The 21,462-nt window shown below is 35.9% G+C and overlaps 1 pseudogene; it reads right to left on the minus strand.

The window, feature by feature from the left end:
- LOC112966463 overlaps positions 1–21,462 on the minus strand; it is a 219,577-nt pseudogene that overhangs the window by 123,477 nt on the left and 74,638 nt on the right.

The following is a 21,462-nucleotide window of genomic DNA, read 5'->3' on the forward strand; positions in this document are numbered from 1 at the left end:
AATACTTACGTCAGGAAATTTGAAGAGAACAGACTAGAAGTTACCTTTAAAAAGATACTTATTTACTCATTTCAGGGATTGCTCTATGTTGCCAACTGGAACACAGTCTATTCTTTCATAATGAAAACATCTGTAGTATCTTCCCCTTGAAAACAATACAGCTCCTCAGCTACCACACAGCCCAACATAGCCTTCAAGAAATTAAATAAAGAATATTATTATGAATGAGATTTCATGAGAAATAAAATGAAGTACAGAGGTACAGATAGCAACAAGATTTTAGGATGAAGGGGACTATAGGTCTGTACATATTTTTTAGCCTTGCTCGGCTATTGTATATTTAAGATAGTAATGTGAAAAACATTCTTTCAAACAGTAATCCGATAACTATGCGCCTTCTGCTTAGTATCTCTATATTGTGTCATATCTGTTTTTTAGGCTGTGACTGCAAAATCTATTTAGCACCGTTTGAATTCTGTAGTGTATTGGACAATATCGCACAATAGATAGAATTTAGCTCTGTGACCTGGCACAGATATTTTTTTTACAAAAGCTGAAATCTATTGCAAATTAGAAAAATGTATCTCTAATATAAAATGTACAGGTCAAGCAAATTAATTTACTCATTGGATCCAAGTTTTTTCTATTCTCAGAAGAAATGTGCATTACCTTATGGCTACATATGTGTAGTCTACACTTGACTGCTCCCAAGTTATTACAAAAATCTCAAAATAACATAATGTGCATTTTAAAACATCTGTTATTGTCTGTGTCTTTGGGGGGAACAAATATGTTAACTCACCCTCTGGTCAATGAGAACTTGGTGTGCTAAACAACAATATTACAGCAGATGCACAACGAGGGCCAGAAGGCTGGAAAATTTTGGCTGCTGCCTCTTCCTTGGTAACAGGAAATGAACAGCTCATGATATAATCTGTCTAAATATTTCTTTGTCATTCTTTGCCTTAGTCCAGCATGAATTCAATAAGACAGCACTTTATTCCTTTGCACCATCCAAACTCCATCACCTAAGTTTCAGTGTTTCTTTTACACAAGCAGTGCTTTTGTATCTTTTGTTATTGAAGACAAGTATTTTCTTTTGGTTTAGAACATTTCGTTTTACTATTTTTGCGGCATTTCCATACTTTCAAAGAGTTCTTGAGATAACAATAAAATTGTGCTTATGAGCTTTAAAATGTAAAATTAAAACAAAATAAAAAGTAAAAAATGCCTCAGTTCAGTCCCAGAATGTTTCTAAAAGATTCATCCTTTTCCCTGGCAAGCAAATATTTTTATCTGTTTAAAATAAATAAATAAATAAAAATAGAATATTATGAAAAATAGCAAAGTGCTATTTTTTGCATCACTTGGCTAATAATTTTGTATTTTATTCTTATAATAGGTCTTTCCAGCCAAATAGTTTTCTATACTATTAGTTTCTTCTTAAGGTGAATGTAATGTCAGTTATTGTACAAGAACATTTTATCTCTGCATATTTGATGAAGACACTATCTAATCCAAATGTGGTAAAACTTACAGCAAATCCAGGGAAATATATAAGTAAAAACTTCCTGAAAGGAATACTGTGAAAACAATATCGGGTACTTTGGCAAAGCATTATTAATTGGTCTTTCCAGATATATATACAGCAATATTACCATCCTACTATTGGAAATCCCTATGAAGTAAAATGCAGAAATAATTCTTGTCTTATTTCCTTTCAACCATTAAGAAAGCATAATTGGTAATGGTGGCATATATGTTATTAAATAATGATAATGGTGTTTTTTATTTGTTGATCATATGCAGATTCCATTTAAGAGGGAGAAATTGTTCTAGCCCCCTGAGTTTTTCTCTAGCATCTTAAACGCTGTGTGTTTTTTCAGGCTCATTGCTTTTGATAGTACTGGCCCATTCTCTCTGCCATACCAGAAGGTCTTAAGCTGCAGACTGTCACATTACAGAGCAAATGCTCTACAGCCAAAGACTTGCTCAAATGTGCACTTTTGACATTTCAGCAGCCTCGCCTTCCAACTGTGTATTACGTTTTATCTGTCTATACAGAAGGACTTTGGGCATCTGTTATCTGACTAAGCATAAAATGCTCAGACCCCATAGAGTTGCATCTGCATCAGTTTTGCTTTGGCACTGAGTACTTACAAGATCTGATTGTTCAGGACTTTATCCTGTCATTTTACACCAACAAAAGCAAGAAAACGGTGCACCCTGAGAGAGATGCAAACTTCTGTAAGTTGCCAAACTTCTGTAGATATATAGGAGTATACTTCTGTAGACAGTTAGCTGTCTCTTTCTTTCTAGCCATTGTGGTTTAATATCTTGAGAGCTGTCTTTGCCTATCTCTGACATACTTTGTCATCTGTCGTGATAATCCGAGACATTGTGCTACCTTGGTAGCAGAATTTATCCCTAGTTTTCAGAGCTGCTCTGTCAATGCACACAATTGCCTCAACATGTTTTTCACTGTGGTGGGGTGGGAACAAGATTTCTGTTTTCTTTCTGGTCATGTTCAATCTGAGCCGCTTGGCACCTCAATCAAAACAGTCTGTAATGTTCAGTGCATTATATTGTGCATGTGCTATCAAGGCCCAAGTGTTGACTTGAATTCCTAAGAGATTCTGTCATTCCACCTGTCCTGACGATCTTTCCATCCTGCCATAATGCAAAAAAGAATGAAGCAGATTTACAAATTTGTCCAGGCAGCAGAATTTTTGCAGGAACCTCTAGAGACGATTGCAGTTACGGGTGTTAGTTTGGCCAAAATGGCAACACTAAGCATGGAGCCACATATATCTCTGTGCATTAAGTGCCAGTTTGGCTGCAGAAATCATAGCCGCTTTGACTTTCTTGAGAGATTTTTTTAGCAACTTCACTGTGTTATTCAAACAGGGATTTATCCCTCAGCTGAGACAAGTCCTGGCATTTCTCTTGACAAGAGCAGCCTTCTTGTTGTGATGGCGTATGATGTTCACATCATCCTCTCCTTATCCCACATGGTGGTAAACATCTGCACTGATATTCTGATTAGAAGATGATGTTTGTGTAACTACAGATCGTATTTTTCTGCAGGAATGACATTAGCAGCTCCTGGTCTGCCTTGTAACATCTTCTCAGAGTTTTAAGGACAGACTTTAAAATTGTTGCTCTCTGATTGTAGATGGAGCAGGATATCATTTCAGCTTGAATAGAGAAAAATATTTTAACAAAATGTTGAAAACTTCAGGGCTGGATATCTGGTATTTCCTTCTGATCAGCCAATAGGACTTGACGATCTCTGTTGCAGAGTGGTATAGGCCTATAGATTTTTATTTAAATCTTTTTATAGAAGTTTTTGAAATCTTCCTAATCTGCAAAAACCTTTATTGAAAAGCTTCTTCAAAATCACACCAAACTTCCTTTTTTCTTCCCATCACTTTTTATGACTTACAATTAAAGCTTCCTGTTTAGCTGCATAACAAGCAGCTTTTTGTTTGCCAGTTTTCTTTTTTTTTTTTCTCCAAGCAGACATAGATTTTAATAACAGTCACAGATGGAACTATCATTGTTCATTCCTGATCTTTGACAAAACCATATCTGTTTCTCAGAATTTTTCTATACTGATCCGATCTTTTGTTGGGTTTTGCAGTTGAGCTTGAGCAGCACTATCCTTAGTTTGCAATTATTTCTAAGTATATACCATTTTGAATAATACCAGTCTAACTTTTTACTGAATTCAGTTCTCTGAATTCAGCAGCATACTCTGTTTCAGCAGGAAATAACATTCAGTATCTCATTAGTCTATGATCAGACAAGTAGTCAACATCACATGTAAGTACAGTAATTCTGATGTTACGAGCATCAGTTTGATTCACAGTAAAATAGTAGTTACAATGCCAGTGTTTGAATCTTGGTATTATCTATGTCATCATTTATCATTTTAGTGTTATGTGTCAGTGATGATTTTATAGGTAAAAATTGCTGAAGAACTTGAAACCTGTGGCATACCTGAGGATTAAGAATAGACAGGGTACAATTACACCTTGTAATACCAAGAAGAAGATTTTGGAGGAAAAAGTCTGAACCAAAATTTTAGGAAGTCTGTAAAGATATTATGAGGATGCTCAATGTTATAATTGAAAAATAAACTTTTCATTTGTTAAAATACATCTGTCAGTTTCCTCAACTGGATCATTAGATTGTTAATACATTTAAGGTGTTATAAAATCATAGTAATATAGAGAGATTTTCTATTTTGTTACATACTGCTCTCAGAATTAAAAAAAAATGAAATAGAATTATACCAAAAGCTGCACACATATTTAGAAATCCTGATACTTCAAAGAAGTGTTTTTGGGTCAGCAACAGTATTTAGAACCTTTTTATTCAAGCCTCTTTCATTTATTTTTAACTAATTATTAATTATTTTTACTTAACTTTTTAATAAAACTTTTATATACAAACTATTTCAGTAAGTATCTATTTATCTCTATATGGTTGTTATTTGTTCATTATTTATATAATTTTAAATGAAAATGAGCAATCGTTAAAAAAGCAAAGTTACTTACGTTCTTGCTTAAATCATGTTTTTAATATTTTAAAGTGCTTTCTTTACCATTATCCATTAACATCTGACAAGAAGGTCAGTGTGAAAATTTTGCTCAGATTTATAAAACCTCATAGCTATAGCCAAGATTGTTTGATGTATTTGCTACAACATAATGTGCCTGGAAGTCTTATTGGCACATATGCAGTATAACATAGTAAAATTTAGCCAAAAGCAATTCATAACCCAGTAAGTAGCAAAAAAGATACTTATCATTAACATCAAACCTCCCACCTCATTTAGCTCAAGGTGGGAAGGGCCTCTTTAGGTCATTGTGTCTGTTTGCACTTCCTTGATGGTTATTCTGGATCCTCTTACTCTGGATACTCTTTTACTTTATTTCCACTGATACTAACTGTGATTTCTATTACTAATAATTATGTCTTCTAAACAATTCACTGTCTCTAGGACAAGAGACACAATAGTAGTTAGGCCTGGAAAGATAAACTGGCATAAAATCATTGCCAGAATGAAAATCTTTTAAGAATTGTAGTAAGCTGATAACCTGCTGAGTTTATGGTATCTCAGTAATCCTGCTTCTACCTAAAGAGAAGCAAACTGGGAATCAAAGACAGAAATTAAAACCAAAGGTGATGCAAAGACTTAATCTGTGGATCCTTCTTTTTCAAAACCAGGTAACTAAACAYCATCATTTTCACGTTTTTCTGCAAGCTGTAGTGCATGTACTCTGCACATGAGCTTTAATACTGCTATTTCAAATGGCCATTAAATTTTAGAAAGATACAGCCATTTCCAGGAAATTCTGAACTACACACAGTTTCTTAGACACATTTAGTCAAACATCAGAAATAGGCTTTATTAAAAACATGTAAGATGAGGTTTTGATAGGCAGATTTAGAAAAGGGTTCAAAGAAAGGTAATTGCATCTGAATTCTCCACTCAAAAGTTTAAAAGTTCCCTCAGGATGATTTCCATCTTAGTAATGATTTCACTCAAAATGTCTGAATGGAAGCATATCTACTTCTGAGAAAAGAGATACATCACAGTCGAAACAAAGTGCCTGGAAGAGGACAGTAGATGATGAGAGAGCAAATGAGCCAGATATGGTAGATGTTAGAAAAGTCTGTAAAATTCAGTTGTGGATCTGATGCTTTCATTTTCCGTGGTTCTAAACCAAACACTGAGTGCCAATCCACTTTCCAAAATCTCTGGGTTTGAATGAGGGAGATTCAAACCCCAGCTCCGGAGCAGTGCTGTGTGGCTCAGAGCCATCACTAATGCTGAAGCATAATACAGCTATGACAGTGTAAGAGATGTGTATTTATATGCAGTGCTCATGAAAATCCCAAACAACACTAATGCTGTTTTATTTGAGAGCCTTTGATGTTAATAAGAGATAGGCTTATGCCAAGTCTGGCACATCAGAGTTTGAATTGTATAAAGGCAGCAGCCACAGCGGCTTTGTTCTGCATGAAGGCTTATATGTTGCGAGAGAGATTGTGCTTACAGTTGTGAACAGTGTAAAAATATTTTCAGAGGCCATAATGCTGTTTAATGTCAATTATTTGTTGAACAGGGCTGACTATCAACCAGCTGACAGTTTTCAAACTAGTGGGAAATGAAGCAACAGATTTCCTCCCCCTTTTTATACCAGAGACTGTAGCCAGTAATGTCCTGACCCTGAAAGATTTCTTTGAAATTGTTTTATTTTATGATCTAGCTAGAAATACTTTTTCCTAGCCTCCATCTTGTTTTGGTTTGACTTGGAAAAAAAATCTTATATTCCAAAAGGAAGCATTAAAGAAACACTTTGATTTCATGAGCAGGAAGTAGGAAAACTTAGCCATACTGAGAATACTCCAACCACTCAGAAGTATAATCTTTCCAAAAACTTTAGGTTTGCAGGGTTATTGATATGATTTTATATATGTATATATGGCTTAAAATTGCAAGTAATACAATTATGAAATAGTCATAATTAAATTGCCAGAACTAAATGTTTTGATGTTTGGGGGATTTTCTCCACCCAAAGAATTTCCATTTTCTGCTCAGTTTAAACTTCTGAAAACAATGTTTAGAGTCAGCATCAGATTATGGTCACCTAAGTTTAGATATTTAAAAATGTAGACATCAACATGTAAATAAAGCTTTAATCTCACATTATTGTCAATGAAAATCTAGGGCTTGATTCAGTTGCTCATGCACAGACACCTGATAGCATTAGAGATGTTCTCTGGGTGCTGAGGCCATCTGCATCAGGCTGACAGATATGACACAAGACACCCATGGGAGATCCACACACTTCTGGGCTGGCAGCTGAAGGCCAGGCAGGTAACCAGAGCATGTCAACATTAGACGCTCGGGTTTGGACAGATGAATGCAAGCTAAGAGAGAGTTACTCAGCTAGCCTGTGCAAAAGGTGTCTAGTTTAGAGCGAGCTCAGTAGCTCTCTAAACCCATTGACTGGGTGACAAGATTGCCATTGATTATAATAGAAGCTTAGGTGACTAACTCACATGTATGCATCTACATTTTGGCACTGGAACGTAACCTACTCCTTTCAAATGACTGTGTTCAGTCACCTAAACAGACAGGTTGTCCCCTCTGAGGTGCACTCAAATATTCAAGATACTGCACAGGGCTGACAGGAGACCTGCAGGGCATCTGGCATGACTTCTTTTTTACATGCAGCTGGAGGTAAGGCAGGATGTTGTGGGATACCTCAAAGGGCACTAGGTGCCTATGTTTATGTAAATGAACGAGACCAAAATGCCTGAAGCTTTCCTGTATATTTTCTATTCCAGTTGTATATATGAGAATAGCTTGAGTTATGATTTTTTTTTTTTTTAGAAAGGGAGTCTAAATATTTAATCATTTGATGGTATCTCATTAATCTCATTATCAAAATAAACATTTTCACTAATTTTGTACAATTTTTGCCTGACCAAAAATAAAATGTCAGTGAGGAAACATTAGATGATGAACCTGATATCAATAATATACTTTGTAGGCAAAGAAGAAAGTTAAATTTTCATTTAATCATACTGAATCAGGAGTGTTTCCTGGCTTTCAGTGAAGTTCCACAGCAGGAACTGATACAGCTTCCTTATTGTACCAAGCTTTACATTATTAACTCAATTTATTATGTAGTCATTAAAAAAAAAAAGGAAAAAGAAAAGAAAAAAGAAAGAATCAAGTTTACTCATGGTATTGAGCATAGAGGGAAAGTGTGTCAATATATTTGTGTCGTTACATTTCCTAAACCAAGAAGTCATCCTTTTTGTCATCAAGTATGTTTGGCAGAGAGCTCTAGCAGATATGAACCTGACAGATGATTTCAAAGCATTCTCCATCATTACTGTGCCTGCTGTCACAGCCACAGGGCTGATTCTAACACGAACAATCTTGTCAGGGGTCTTCAGCTAAGTTTCTCTGTCCTATACCCATAGGGTATTTTGACTAAACTGATTTCTCTTCTTCCTGGTTTGACACCTGTGATGAAATTTCAAACACCTAGCTTTTTGTATTAGTGGTCTGATTCTTAGACCGACTTTCACATGTTTTTGAAACGTAACGGACTATAACAGAAATATTATATGCACTTTAAAAAGTGCAAAGCTGCTACTCTGTGACATTCCCAGTTTCATGCATCAGGCCAGCAGGTGGTCATTCTGCTGTTGGTCAACCTCTGTGCAACTTGTTTCTCATGTTTTGCACGGTTCTAATTTTTCCACCTTCCTTTTAAATAGTATTGATTACCCAGCTCCCCTAAATTCTTTCTGAACATAGCTAATGTAGGCCAGTGAAGTATCTCTCTTCTTTTCCATTCATTCTCCTACTACATTCAATTCAAGTTCATTGTTCAAATTCAAGTTCATTGAAATGCCATAGAAGTGATATCTTATTGTCATAACAATATAGTTGTTACAAGTCATCCTCACCATCCTCCAACCTGAACAGTCAGGAAAGTAAAGTTTGTCCAAGATCACCGAAGGAGTCAACAACAGAGCTAAAAACAGAAATGCAGTAATTGCTGTTAATGGACTACCACAGTTAACCATGGAATAAATAGAAAAATAAGCCATACCCACTCTAAAAATAGAACCTCCGTATGGAAAAGGTTGGATGAAACATGTTAAATAATATTTTAATTACAGTCTAATATTCTAACATAAATAATAGTCTAAAATTTGTAGCCAACACTTTCATATTTGGATGCCTACAGTTAGGTATTTGTTTCTATCATTAAACTTTTAAATATAAGGCCTACTTTGAAAGTCTGTTATCATCCTTTTGAAGTTTCGTTCTTTGTGTTTGTTTGTTTTTCTCTTGATGAAAGAACTATTCACTTTCATTTCACATTTTTATTACTGTGGCCTAAAATATTTTGACAGATCCCCAAACTCACCGTATTGAGTCAGATTCCGAATACATATTTTAATAGTTAGCATTTAGCCAGTTAGCCACTGTGTTACCATACATAGATAGTTAAAAACTATACCTCAAGTCCTTTTCACTGAATGAAATGAATAGGGTAATTAAGCAGGATACTGACAGTGTAAGCAGAACAAGCAAGTCGTGCCCGAATGAGTGTCTATTATACGGCTTATGTCTCCGAAGTCTTTCAGGGCCCTTGCTAAGGAACAACTGCTGAAGAGGCAGAACTTTGTGCATCTCTAACAGAAATCCTGCTGTGGCTGTTCACACACTCAGTAACACTCTGTTTAACTGAATAGGCTGTTTCACAGTGTTGGGAGRCCAGAATTTCTAGCCATCGGAAATAGCAGTATTCTGAAATCACTTATGTTTTGATCTTTTAAAAAGACCCAAATGTCTACCTTTAAAAATTTTGTATGCAATCAGATTTTATGTGTAATCTATTCTTGGAAGAACTGAACATTGATGATTCAACATATATTGCCTCAAGTCCAAAATATTTGCATAACATTGAAAATTATTATATAAAATGTTAAATATATTAAAATTCTACATTATAGCTTTATTATATAAATGATAAAATTAAATAAAATTACAATATTGAATGTAAATACTGTAAGCACCACAAGAGAAAGTATTTTTGTACTAAGAAGATAAAAGCAGAAAGTCTAAATGGTTTATGTTTCCATATCCTTTTTTTCCAAAGTTGACATATTGCCAAAAATTGAAATTCTGATAAAGCTGCTTTTGCCAATGTGCCATATTTAATCCAGTTTTAGCATTTAAATTTCCACCTGAAGACTCTTTTCAGCCCTCCTAATCAAATTAACTTGAATTGGTGACTTTCTATTAATAAAAGCYGAGAGACCCACTGCATTCATGCTCTAGATAGAGAACTCTCTTCAGTGCTTACATCATTGTAACATATATAGTCTTCTGGGGAGCATTAATAGAAGCAGGAAATCTGCTAACATTTAGAATGGATAAATGAGATTACTGAAGAAATTCCTTTCCTACAAATGCAACTTTTAAGAAAAAAATATTTACAGTATCTAGAAGCACTATAGGATAATTCAAACCACATTTTATAATGATGCACATGATATAAAGATTAGGCTAATCCTTCAATTTTATCCCTATTTAATTGTTTATATTAACTCATTGTTTTAAGGACTAACAGTTAAGATCTGATTTTAGGCTCCAGTTCAAGTGATTAAAAAGCCTAGCTTATAGTGCTAGTGATTGAACATCATTAAGTTGGTAGCTTAATATGTGTAGAATATTTTGTACAAAAATGCATAAAAAAGATATCGAGGTTGTAAAGGCAAGTGTTAAAAAGTTGAATAAAACCATTATTGTTGAAATTACATTAGCATAACCAGCCCCAGGGAAAATCAATCTTAGAAAATTTCAGCTCAAAAAGTAAAAATCTGGTAATGAATCAAAGAGCTGAAAAGGGAGGCATATAATGAATAATGTAGGTCAAGATTAACTGTAAGCAAAATTACTTGTTTCACCTATGACAGAGGCCTGATTCTTTTTAGAGCTCCCTGAGGCTGATTCTAATGAAATTTCAGCAATAATGTTGAAGTTTTGCTCTGTCAGCATGGACTGTGGCGCTCTGATATAACTTAGTGGCCCAGTGTGGTAATTTTCATATCTGGGAGAGGCTTGTTCTATAGGTAAAATAGGGTTGACTGTTGAGTCATGTTTGTGGTTTGCTTTCAGTCAATTGTGCTGAAACTCTATACACTATTCTGATGTTTGTGATGCATTTGAATAGAAACCACAGAATAAAATGCAAGTGTGACCTGGAACCAAAATGATAAGGGTCTGAAATGGAAAATGTAAATCTAAACTCCATTATGAAAGTCAAAGACTCTCTTTTTAACCCAGTTTGTGCTGCTTTTTCCTTTTCTTTATCTTTTTCTTTTTCCTTTTCCTTTTCTTTTTTCTTTTTCTTTTTCTTTCTTTCTCTTTCTTTTTCCTTTTCTTTCTCTTCTTTTTCTTTCTCTTTTTCTTTTTCTTTTTTTTTTGTTTTAATGTCTTCCTCCTTTTTATTCTAACACTGAGATAGTCCATTGCTAAATAAAAATATGGAAAGAGTGTGTCTAAATTATATGTCTAAGCTTCTGAGTGTCCTGGTTACAGAGTCTTTATTATGCAAGTGTCCCATTGGTATTATATCCCACAGACTTCTAGGAAATTTTCTGTGTTCATCAGAAACAACTACTCAGAACAACAACCAAATGTCCCAATACCATATGGGGATGTATCTCAGCTCATAAAAATTCATCCTCCAAGTGAGATATGTATTGTGTGAAAATATATTCCTACTATAAAATTAGATCACTGTAGACTGCTTCAATAAAGGTTATATTCCCCTGAAAACAACTACTTTTTTTTCTAAGCTACCTACAGCTTATAGCTTTTGAAATAGTATTCTGAAGAAATTCTGAAGAAATATTTCCAAATTAAAATAGGATTAGCTAAAACAAACAAACAAACAAAAATAGCCTGTTATATTAGTAGAAATAAAAGGTCAGATTTCAGTAGTAAATGCTGTCAATAGAAGTCTGCTTTTTATTTTTGATTATTTCACTCTGGATGGATCTAAGTCTCCTTATTCCTGATTAATTCATACRACTTGTACAGGTTCTGGGGAAATGCAAAAGATAAAATCATCCATACAGTATCTAGTACAAACTTGTCAAGGGCTTTAGATTTAGTTTTAGTATTGAACTTAAATTTATTATTCAATTTAGTATTAAAACATATGTATTGTATGTATATATGTATATATGATATGTGTATATATAATGTACCCAATATATTAAAGTACTTCAGCATGCTTTGCCATATTCTACACACACAAACACACATACGCACAGATGAATTGGCACTATTCTTATCAGCATTGTCCCTGATGTTCTGTGTCCTATATTAATATTGGTCAGTATTTTTGTGGCATCTGTTTGAAGATTTTCTTGTTTCTTACTTTGGTTTGAAAAGAGATCTTACAGAGCAAAAAGGAAGCATGTCTGAGTTTAAATATACAATATTAGAAGACAAATATTAATCAGATACTGGGGAAAGCAGCATGATGTGTGAATATGAGAAGAACATAAAACATAAGGTAGTAGATTTTAAAATATAATACATGCTAATCTTGAAATTTGCAACATAAAAATACAAATCATTATTACTTCACATGTTTCTGAGTCAGACAGTATGTTTGTCTTCCCTGGAACTCATCTGTCATTTAAAACATCCTCTTGCAACTCCCACTTCTCCCTTAGATGCAGGAGGCTTGTTTGAGTTGACTGGTGAAAAAACCAACCTTGGAGCTATCATAAGCATATTCAGCATGTGCTCTGTACCTTCCCTGGGAACACTTAGGCTGCTCTATCTGTTGATAAGGAGTGGGATTCCTGAGATAATTGCCTGAATTGGAATAACATAGAAGAAATCTATTGTTTTGCAAACTATTTCTCCTGCCTGGGGAATTTTTGCTGGGAGCAAATGATTCAGAAATTACGAACAGTGCCTCACTAGCCCAAGCACTGATGCAGGCACCTGCTTTTTGGGACTGATAAGGAGTACTGAATATTCCTTCCTCTTCCAACCATGTTAGTTGCATGATGCTATTTTTCTTTACTTTCCAGTCTGAAGTGTGTAAAAGGGATGGGTGGAGTAAATTATAAAATTCTTTTTGCAGCTTAGGAAGTTCTTAGTGCACTGCTCATGTAATGAAGTGTCTTGGTCACTGCTGATCTAAATTTGAAATGAAGGTCATGACATAACTTTACTGGAAGAGGGACAGGGAGATTTTTGTGTGGGGCTAGGGTTGGACTTGTTTCAGTCAGCCTTACACATGTATAATGTATATATCTACATCTGAACTAGGATTCCTTGTAGTCAATGGAGAGAAATAGGTAAAATGGGAAGTAATCCTATTTTATGTCTGCTTTAGAATGAGATGAATTTCTCTACACAGTCCTCCACTGATTATAACATGATTAACTCCCATACAATCATCACACTTCAGATACCGAAAGTTTCATGAAATGAATTGTGTGCGTGATTTCTGGTTTAGAAAAGGCCTAAATTCTTTTCTTCACTTCCTTCTTTCATCTTCAGAGAAGGCCATAGGGTTACTGCAACACTTCTGAGATGAGTGTGGAGGCTTTGGTGAAAAGCAGAGCACCCTCAGGAAGAGCGTGGTCTTCATTGCTGGATTCTTTCCCATGAATGTTAATAAAGTTGTGGACAAGTTAAACCACAGACATTTTGTCTTGTATCTCTCCTGTATTGAGATAATGAATAGAAGGAAAAAAGCTCATTTTTCTTGGCACTCTTTTCTTGGTTGCTCTTTACACCTGCAAATCTCTGTATTTTTAAAAGAGTGGCCTTGAAGTCATACCATGAAGTCATACCAGTTTTTGATGATTTGGCCATTTGAGATGCTAAATCCCATTGCGGTTTTGTCTTTCTTTTAAACAGAGTGCAGTATATGGATAATGATCACTAATTAATAAAAATGAACACTAGTCACTGCAAAAGGTATCACACTCTGCTTTACTCTCTCACTTCCTCCTCCCCCCCCCCCCCCCCCCCCCAATCTGGAAGCAATAATCTCAGCCACAAGAATTAATCCTGGAGAGACCTGATGAGGACTAAGTCACACACTTATTAGTTGTCCTATGTTTAACTTGCTCCTACTCAAGTGTTTTTGGCTGGAAATGAACAGAGATGAGTAGAAATAGGAGTGCCTCCCATCCCAGAAAGCTGTTTATGAAAGTAATATTTTAGAGCTCACCCTTTCAAATCAACAGTTTCCTATATGTTTTTCCATCCCATGTGTGTAGCTAACTTCCAGCCACAGAAGAAGCCAATAGTTTTTCCCTCACAAGTTGCAGATTCCCAATGAAATAAATAAAATAATGAATATATATACATTCATTACTTTATATATATACACACACATACACACATATTCCTTTTGCTTCCCTGCCATCTGCTTCTAATGTCTTTTCTTCTAAACCTGGGCTTCAGCTCCTAGATTTTTATCTTATTCTCCAAAGAAGTTCCTATAGAAGCAAATGTCATTGCAAATTGAAATTACAGTAAGTTAACACAGCAGAGAAAAAGAATGTTCAGTTGGGCTCCTGTTTATTCCTAGATCTGCTCAACTTCTTCTTTGTATCTTTTCTCTCACAAAGCCCAAATCCTATTGATACATCACAGGTGATTTCTGCAGGGCCAGATGTGGGGTAACATGAACCATAGATATCAATACTCCTGAAGTCCAAACACAGGTAGACACTGACGTTAAGCATTAAATGTGCCAAGTATTTTAATATTGCAAAAACTTACAATATCCATACTCCATTAAAACCTTTGAGTTTTTGATTAAGGACTCAGACATTGGACTCCTATTTATGATACTTTACTTTTTTTCCAGAAAGTGTGTTATGGACATCAACATCTTTTTTTTTCAAACTATCTGTGAAGTAGATGATAATGTTCTTTATTTTTGCAGAAACCCATGAAAATACTGCCAGAATATAAAGGGAGTTAGAGTCAGTACTGAATTAGACAATGTTTAATTGCCATGCTTAGATCAGAATTTCTGAGAACTTCATGATTATGAAAGAAGCTCAGTCTAAATGCAGGATATGGAAAAGGATGTGGCATGTTCACCCTCCTCCCATCCCCATCCATACAGATACTTCTTGAATATTACAGCAGATCCTCTTAGGCCACAGAAGACTTCATTTGATCCCATCTGGCTTTGGGTCTGACCTTGTCTGTACAATGAATATGGAGATTTCCACAGAACAAAAACAACAGTGAAAACTGAAGCCTAGATTCTATTTTTACAAACAACAACTTGTTTCCTCACTTTTTATTTTTCAGATCAGATCCAGAAGGAATGAGAGTTTTACTGTTTGAATGAAGTTCCCCCCTCTGTCCTTCCCCCCTCCCACCCTCCCAAAAAAGAAAAGATAATTTACTGGGAGGGAGGTTAAGCCTGGACATTTACAGCACCCACAGGTTCCAGAGACAAGTACATATAACTTTATTTGTAAATAATTTTATTTCTAATATACTAATTCACTGCAGAAAGCAAACACAAAATAATAACCACTTGTTTTCAGAAATGCTCAGAAGAGCCCAACTCCTAACACAGAGTTTCTTCAGTAAAGAAAGCCAACAAATCCCATTCACAAAATTCTTTACATTTCTTGTGAAAGAATTACCGTTTCTAACTTCTAATGACTTCTGAAAAGCAGGTCAGATGAACTATCTTCAGTACTAGTTTTCTAATCTTGCATGTAGTAAGCTAATTACCCATCGGAGCTGAGAGTATTCAGCATTAGGACCTTTCCCAGGCTCTGGACTGCACTCTTTCAATGTACACTGCCAGTCTATCAGCTGTTAGTTGGGCCTTGAACAACAGCTGCCAGCAACTGCAAACATCCGGCCTCTACTGAGAGGTATAAAGAGCCAATTGATAGGAACAAACTTCAGGACACATAGAAATGCCTGCACAATTATAAATTAATTATTTGAATTTTAATAGTTTTAATGGAATGAGAGAGAAGGAAAAAAAGTCTGTGTTAAGCTAAGTGAGAGTGTGATATCCCCAAGTCGATTGCAATGATTTTTAAATGTTACTGAAGTGTACTTGGGTTTAATCCTTTCTGACCTTCATTTCCTATGCATCTACCCTTGTAGGCAAGTTTCTGCAATACTCTGATAAGCTGCTTAGCCAAACATCGTTTGGCTCTAACAGTGGGCTGATTTGTTTCCTTGTCAAAGGAGAGCTAAACCAGTTATTCTGCCTCCAAAGCATCAGGTGATAGACTAGACGGATGTGTTGGTCCTTCATGACGGGGAACTGATGCCCCTGCCAAACAAACTCTCTGGTAGTACTACAATTAGTAATTTTAAAAATAATTTCATGATAGCTTTGGCGTTTCAGCAAATGAGAGCCACTTTGTCGGGAGAGAGCTTTGCTGACTGAGTTAACAGTGCCAAATCAGATAGAATTTCTTAGTAAAATATTTCTGTGGCCAATCCCCTTTTAAAAAATGAACATGAAGGGAAAAAAAAATAGCTTCATGCTGCTAGAGATGACTAAATAACTCTGTGGCTAATGGTCAGTTATTGTGACAAACTGGCTCTTGCTACAGCTAATGCAGCATTTCAAAATGGGTCATTATAAGCCTAGAGCTTGTGAATGAAGTATGTTCTAATGGAGGAAAGACACATTTAAATGGTTGCATTAGGAACTCCAGCGGACACAAACAAGACAGTTCAGACTGTAGGTTCTTTTCTCCGATGTCTGTGAGAACTAGAAGACAGGAACAACAGCATGAGCTTGTAATGGAATGTCATCCTTAACTCTGAATTTCCTGGCAGTCGTTCATCTGAGTCACAACTTTAACAGTGTTTAGTTCCCCCCCCCCTTGTGAATCCCCTCACTGTGTTTTTCATTTTTTCTTTTTCATTGTTTTTTTTCAGTAACAGTCTTGCTGTCTTATACAAACTTGTAGAAACACGTTCTGTAGGTATTTTAAAAATGCTTTTTTTCAGATTTGAAACGTAGTCTGCTCTTCATTAATAGGCAAGCCCTACCAACTCCTCTTTAGCCACATATGGGCTCTTGGCAGGCAACCTAATGTTTTCTTGTTCTGGATCTGGAGACAAGAGGGAGAAGTGCATAGGGTTAATACTTCCTGCAGGGAGCAAAGCCCAGCTCTATGCAAGCTGCCTGTATAGAAGTAGAAAAGCACATGTAGGGGCCAAGACTGATGTGGGGCCAGAAAATCTAATACTGAACAAACATTTCCACCCTTCCTTTCTTTACAGATGGATCACAAAATCATGCAAAGATAACTTCAGATACCAATCTTTGGTGAACTCCTTGGAATAGGTTTTCTCCTCTCCTTTTCCAACAATGCATTTGAAAACTCCTAGCCATGGATTCACTCTAACAAAGTGTTATGTTGTCTGTTTTTCAAAGCAATGGGGGTTCACATCTTATTAATTCCAGTAAATCAGGCCATGTGTAGTCTAATTATTTCCCTCTTCTTCAGTAGGAAAAGGTTCCAAAATTGTATCTGTCCCTTCAGTCAAGTTTTATTTGCTGTAGAGACAAAATTCAGGATTTGTTCTTGGGGTTTTAAAATTATTAGTGGAATTTTTTTTTATATATGATATGATCTGAATCATCACTGATTGTTTGGCTGTTCAGCTAAAGGGAAGGTCTAAGGCTGAGCGTGTTGCTCTTATACAGGCAAGTCCCACACTGAAACAGAAGATGTTGTTGCTCACTTTGGATATCTCTAATATAGATCTTTTCATCTGAGCTACCTATCTAGATTGCTTTGTATTCAGCTGAAGGAAATAGACCCTTCCAGGGCTCAAGTTATTGAACTTCTATTAGGTATCTAACCTTGGATAAGATGAACTGCTGCCCAAAACTTGGTCCTTTACTTGTAAAAGAACTCTAGATGAATAGCTAAGATAGATCAGTCTACATTGTGGGGGAGATGACTTTTTCTCCCAGCATCAATATGAGTTTTATGTGTAAAAGGGGTCCTGGAACAAAACATAGCTGGTAGATTTACTTTATCATACTGATCAGAAAACTCAGACAAGAAGATGGTGGTGTTTTTCCCTAGGATGGGATTTTTTTTATTTATTTTATTTTTTGTGAAGCCAGTGGGAACTGTAGGAATTCAGCCTCCCCAGAGATTTAGTGAAAAGAATAAGGTAATTTTTATTAGTACTCTGAGACAGGTCCCTGCTTCTCTGCTTCCCCTTTTCTCCCTGCATTCTAGTTCTTGCTGTGAAGGTTAAGGCATTTTACCACTGATCCTTTAATGCAGAAAGTGTAAGGTCCTTAAGCAAGAAATGGAACATAAGACCCCCTTCTTCTGCCAGGGGAATGCAAGTGTATTAGCCACCAGGCAACACTTAGGCTCTCCTTTGTGTTTCTCACAGATGGATTTTTGCACAGTAGCCAAACATTTAAAAGGAGAGGTGGAGCATTCCCATCCCAGTCCCAGCTTTGCACACAGACGGGTAGTCGGGCACTCTTTCTGAAAGAAGAAGCGAATACAGACAGGCCAGGACAAACCCGTGGCCTCTCCCCAGCTGTTTTTTGAAATGGCCGTCCATGTGACAGCTATACCATGTGATGAATTCGGTGCCGAATTTGGTGCCACTCTAGGTGTGGTCTAGTCCTCTTCCTCTCTCCTCCCTCCCCCTCTCCCCACAACACACTCATTTCGGCAGAGCGAGGCACAGGGAAACCTCTTTTGCTGGATCCAAACAGCCTGAAGCATGAGATAGGCACCAAGATCCCTGGTTTAGCCTGTACAGCTGAGTCAAAATATGTCTAAACAAGTATGGTAGCAGAACTTCAGGCATCTAAATATATTTTTTGAACAGTCTTGCATTGATCCCTGGGGTCTATGACTTTTTAGGCAGCTAAGCTAACTGACGTCCTAAGTCAGTCATGATTTCTGCATATAACTCACTTGCTTTGTGGGTTTTTTTGGATCCCATCCTCAGTCATCAAACTAGCAGAATTTAGCAACTTTTAGCAAAATCCTTCAATGTTTAGGAAACAGAGTACAGTTATTGTTGAAACATGTATAAATGTATTTGGCCCGAACAGAGTAGCATATATTTTACAAGTATAAAGGAAGAATGCTGCAGCTTCTTTTAAATGTAGCTTGTTACTTTAGCCTGACCCATTAAGTTTTCTAAACCGAGGCTTGTGGTATTTGGCATCTGTTCTTCTGTTCTTTTGATAAGTACCTAAACAGGATGTCCTTGCAAATTAAATGAAAAACAGCACTGGAAGTTCTCCTCCCTCAGGAATAAGTATTAAGATTGGCAGATGGCTTAAGTGGAAATACACAGGAATGCACTTTAGCCAGTACTTAAAAATTGTTCCAGCAGATATTACTGAGGTAGATTCATGAAGCCCCGTCAGACATCCTTCTGCATTGAATCAATTTTAATGGCCTTGAGCAAAAGAGTTTTAATTTATTTTATCCAAACTGTTGCAAGGCAGCCTTAATTTAAAAAGAAAAATATAAAAATAACCTAAAGTAACAACATTTTAAACTAATTTTATACCACAGGAATGTCCTTACTGTTTCTTGGTAAGGAAGGCTGTGGATAGACCCTAACTGGTAATCATCTTTGAATATCTGATGCAAGCTCTTTTACATCTTTGGGCAACTGGCAGCTGAGTTCATATGTATGTGTGCACATGCAGTCATTCATGCAGGCATCAAGTTTACATACCTATGTGTGTGAAGAAGGTATGTGCATGATAAACTGCACAGACCAGATGCTCACATATTTACTTACACACTTCTCTCCCCCTCAYCAGCATTCTGCTCTTCAAATCTTTGCTTCATAAGAACTTAAACAATGAGATTCCCTGAGCAGTGTCCAATGGCAAGCAAACAAAACAAAGCACTGACAAACTGCCAGAAATAATATTTGCTCTTTACTCACTCCAGATTCTTCTGGCATTAGCCATATAATGGGCAAATTTAAGAAATCTAGTATCTACCAGCCCTCTAGTGGTTAAACGAGATCTTATGGAAAGTGGGGGGATTCTGCAGCTTTCAGTAGAAAATATAGCACTTCTAATCCTGGAAGAAGTAAAAATAACAGATAAAATAGTGTGGTTTCACATATATTTCTGTATGCATGCATAAATAGATAGATGGATGGACAGAAGCTAGTTTAAATCATTTTCAGAGACTTACTGAATTGGATCTCAGCTGGTTTTAGGGTCACCACATTCCACTGCACAGCACTGACATGCCTGATGATAGCGTTGCCATTGTTTCTGTAATAAATAAGGCCTGGACTTCCTTGGTTGAAGCATAAAAAGAAAAATGACTGTGCTGAACTATTTAGCCTCAAAAGAAATTTCTTAACTAATTTTCTTCAATAAATGCATATAAGAAAATAGATGCACATCTGTATCTCTCCAGCAAAGAGACCAGATGACAATAGGGCTGGGAATTTTTGGCCATGATCTCACAACTGTTCTTTTAAGTTGCTATAATTAACTCACAGGGTTGGCAGAGAGGCAGGAAAGCTCTCTTTGCCTCTGCATTTTTTTAAAGGAAGGGGATACTCTTAAGCTTTTGGTCAGCAATTGTGCTTTTTGCTGTTGTAACCTATACAGTTGCAACACTTTTTTGCAGAGCTCTAGCTGCAGTGCAATGAGACAGGGCGCTATGCATGCTGAGTGTTTCCCCATTATAAATGATACTTTCCGAGTCACTGTATCATCTGTTCCATGCCATCTGGAAACTGTGAAGTGAAATAAAACAGCATGCACAGGTGCTGCAATTTGCAGTTTAATTACTACCATACAGCAGAATACATAAGGGAAAGAGCATTAGCTGTTAAACAGTTTAAAATGTTGCAAATACAGTTGGAAGGGTAAATTAGATAACATTGTGAATGCAGTTACTTACAGAAGCAGTGATAGTAGGCTTAGTGTTATGGCAGTGCTAGGATTTTTCTTTTCATAGAAACAAAGAGGGTTATATTTCTTTTCAAACTCTTATATAGGACCAGTCTGGTTTCCATTTTATGTAGAGGCAAAATTCTGACTAACTGACTCTCCAAATAATAAAATAGGAACCATACTTAATCTTATGCAGTATTTTACATTATAGATTTCCCATAGAATATACTAAACTATATTACTAGTATTTAAACTATATTAAAATATAATAAAAATATTAAATATTATAGAATATATTTTGTGAATGTGCACAATGTTTTAGTCAAAGGATATAATTCAACATTCAGATTATATACTTGAAAAAAGTAAAACTAAAACTGTTTATATACATAATGAAGTAGATAGCATATCATGATTATGTTTTGTCCTATTCTTTTATGACTTAGGACTTTATTGACAGTATCAAGAAAGGTGGGCACAGTTTGGAGAGCAAAAGGGGTCCAGATGGACTCAACAAAGCAGAAAACATCTCTGTAAAAGGGTTGCTGCATCCTGTGTTTGCTGTATAATGTAAAAAGGGTCATTTATGTCTTTTCAGAACTGCCTTGGTCTCAGTTACATGAAAGGAGCATTTTTTTTGTAATAACAAATATGTAGGAACCGTTTACTCTGGTCATTGGTGTGCGAAATACACAAGTTCATATGTTTTAGTGAAATGGATGAAAGGCACTAAAAATATGTTGTGTTATTTCTAAAATTAAAACTCAACTGTTAATCAATTATAATGAGAAAAAATGTCTGCATTTTGAACCTCACTGTCTCTTCAGACTGGTTCTGCAACTTTCTAATTCTGTTGAATTTAATAAATTTATTCCATAGTGTCTTCCTGAAATATCTAACAAATTAGGGTGATAGAAATATGTGTGAAGGTTTTAGGATGCTG

The sequence above is a fragment of the Apteryx rowi genome, unplaced genomic scaffold (genome assembly GCF_003343035.1).
Source record: "Apteryx rowi isolate R43461 unplaced genomic scaffold, aptRow1 scaffold_244, whole genome shotgun sequence".
NCBI lineage: Eukaryota > Metazoa > Chordata > Aves > Apterygiformes > Apterygidae > Apteryx > Apteryx rowi.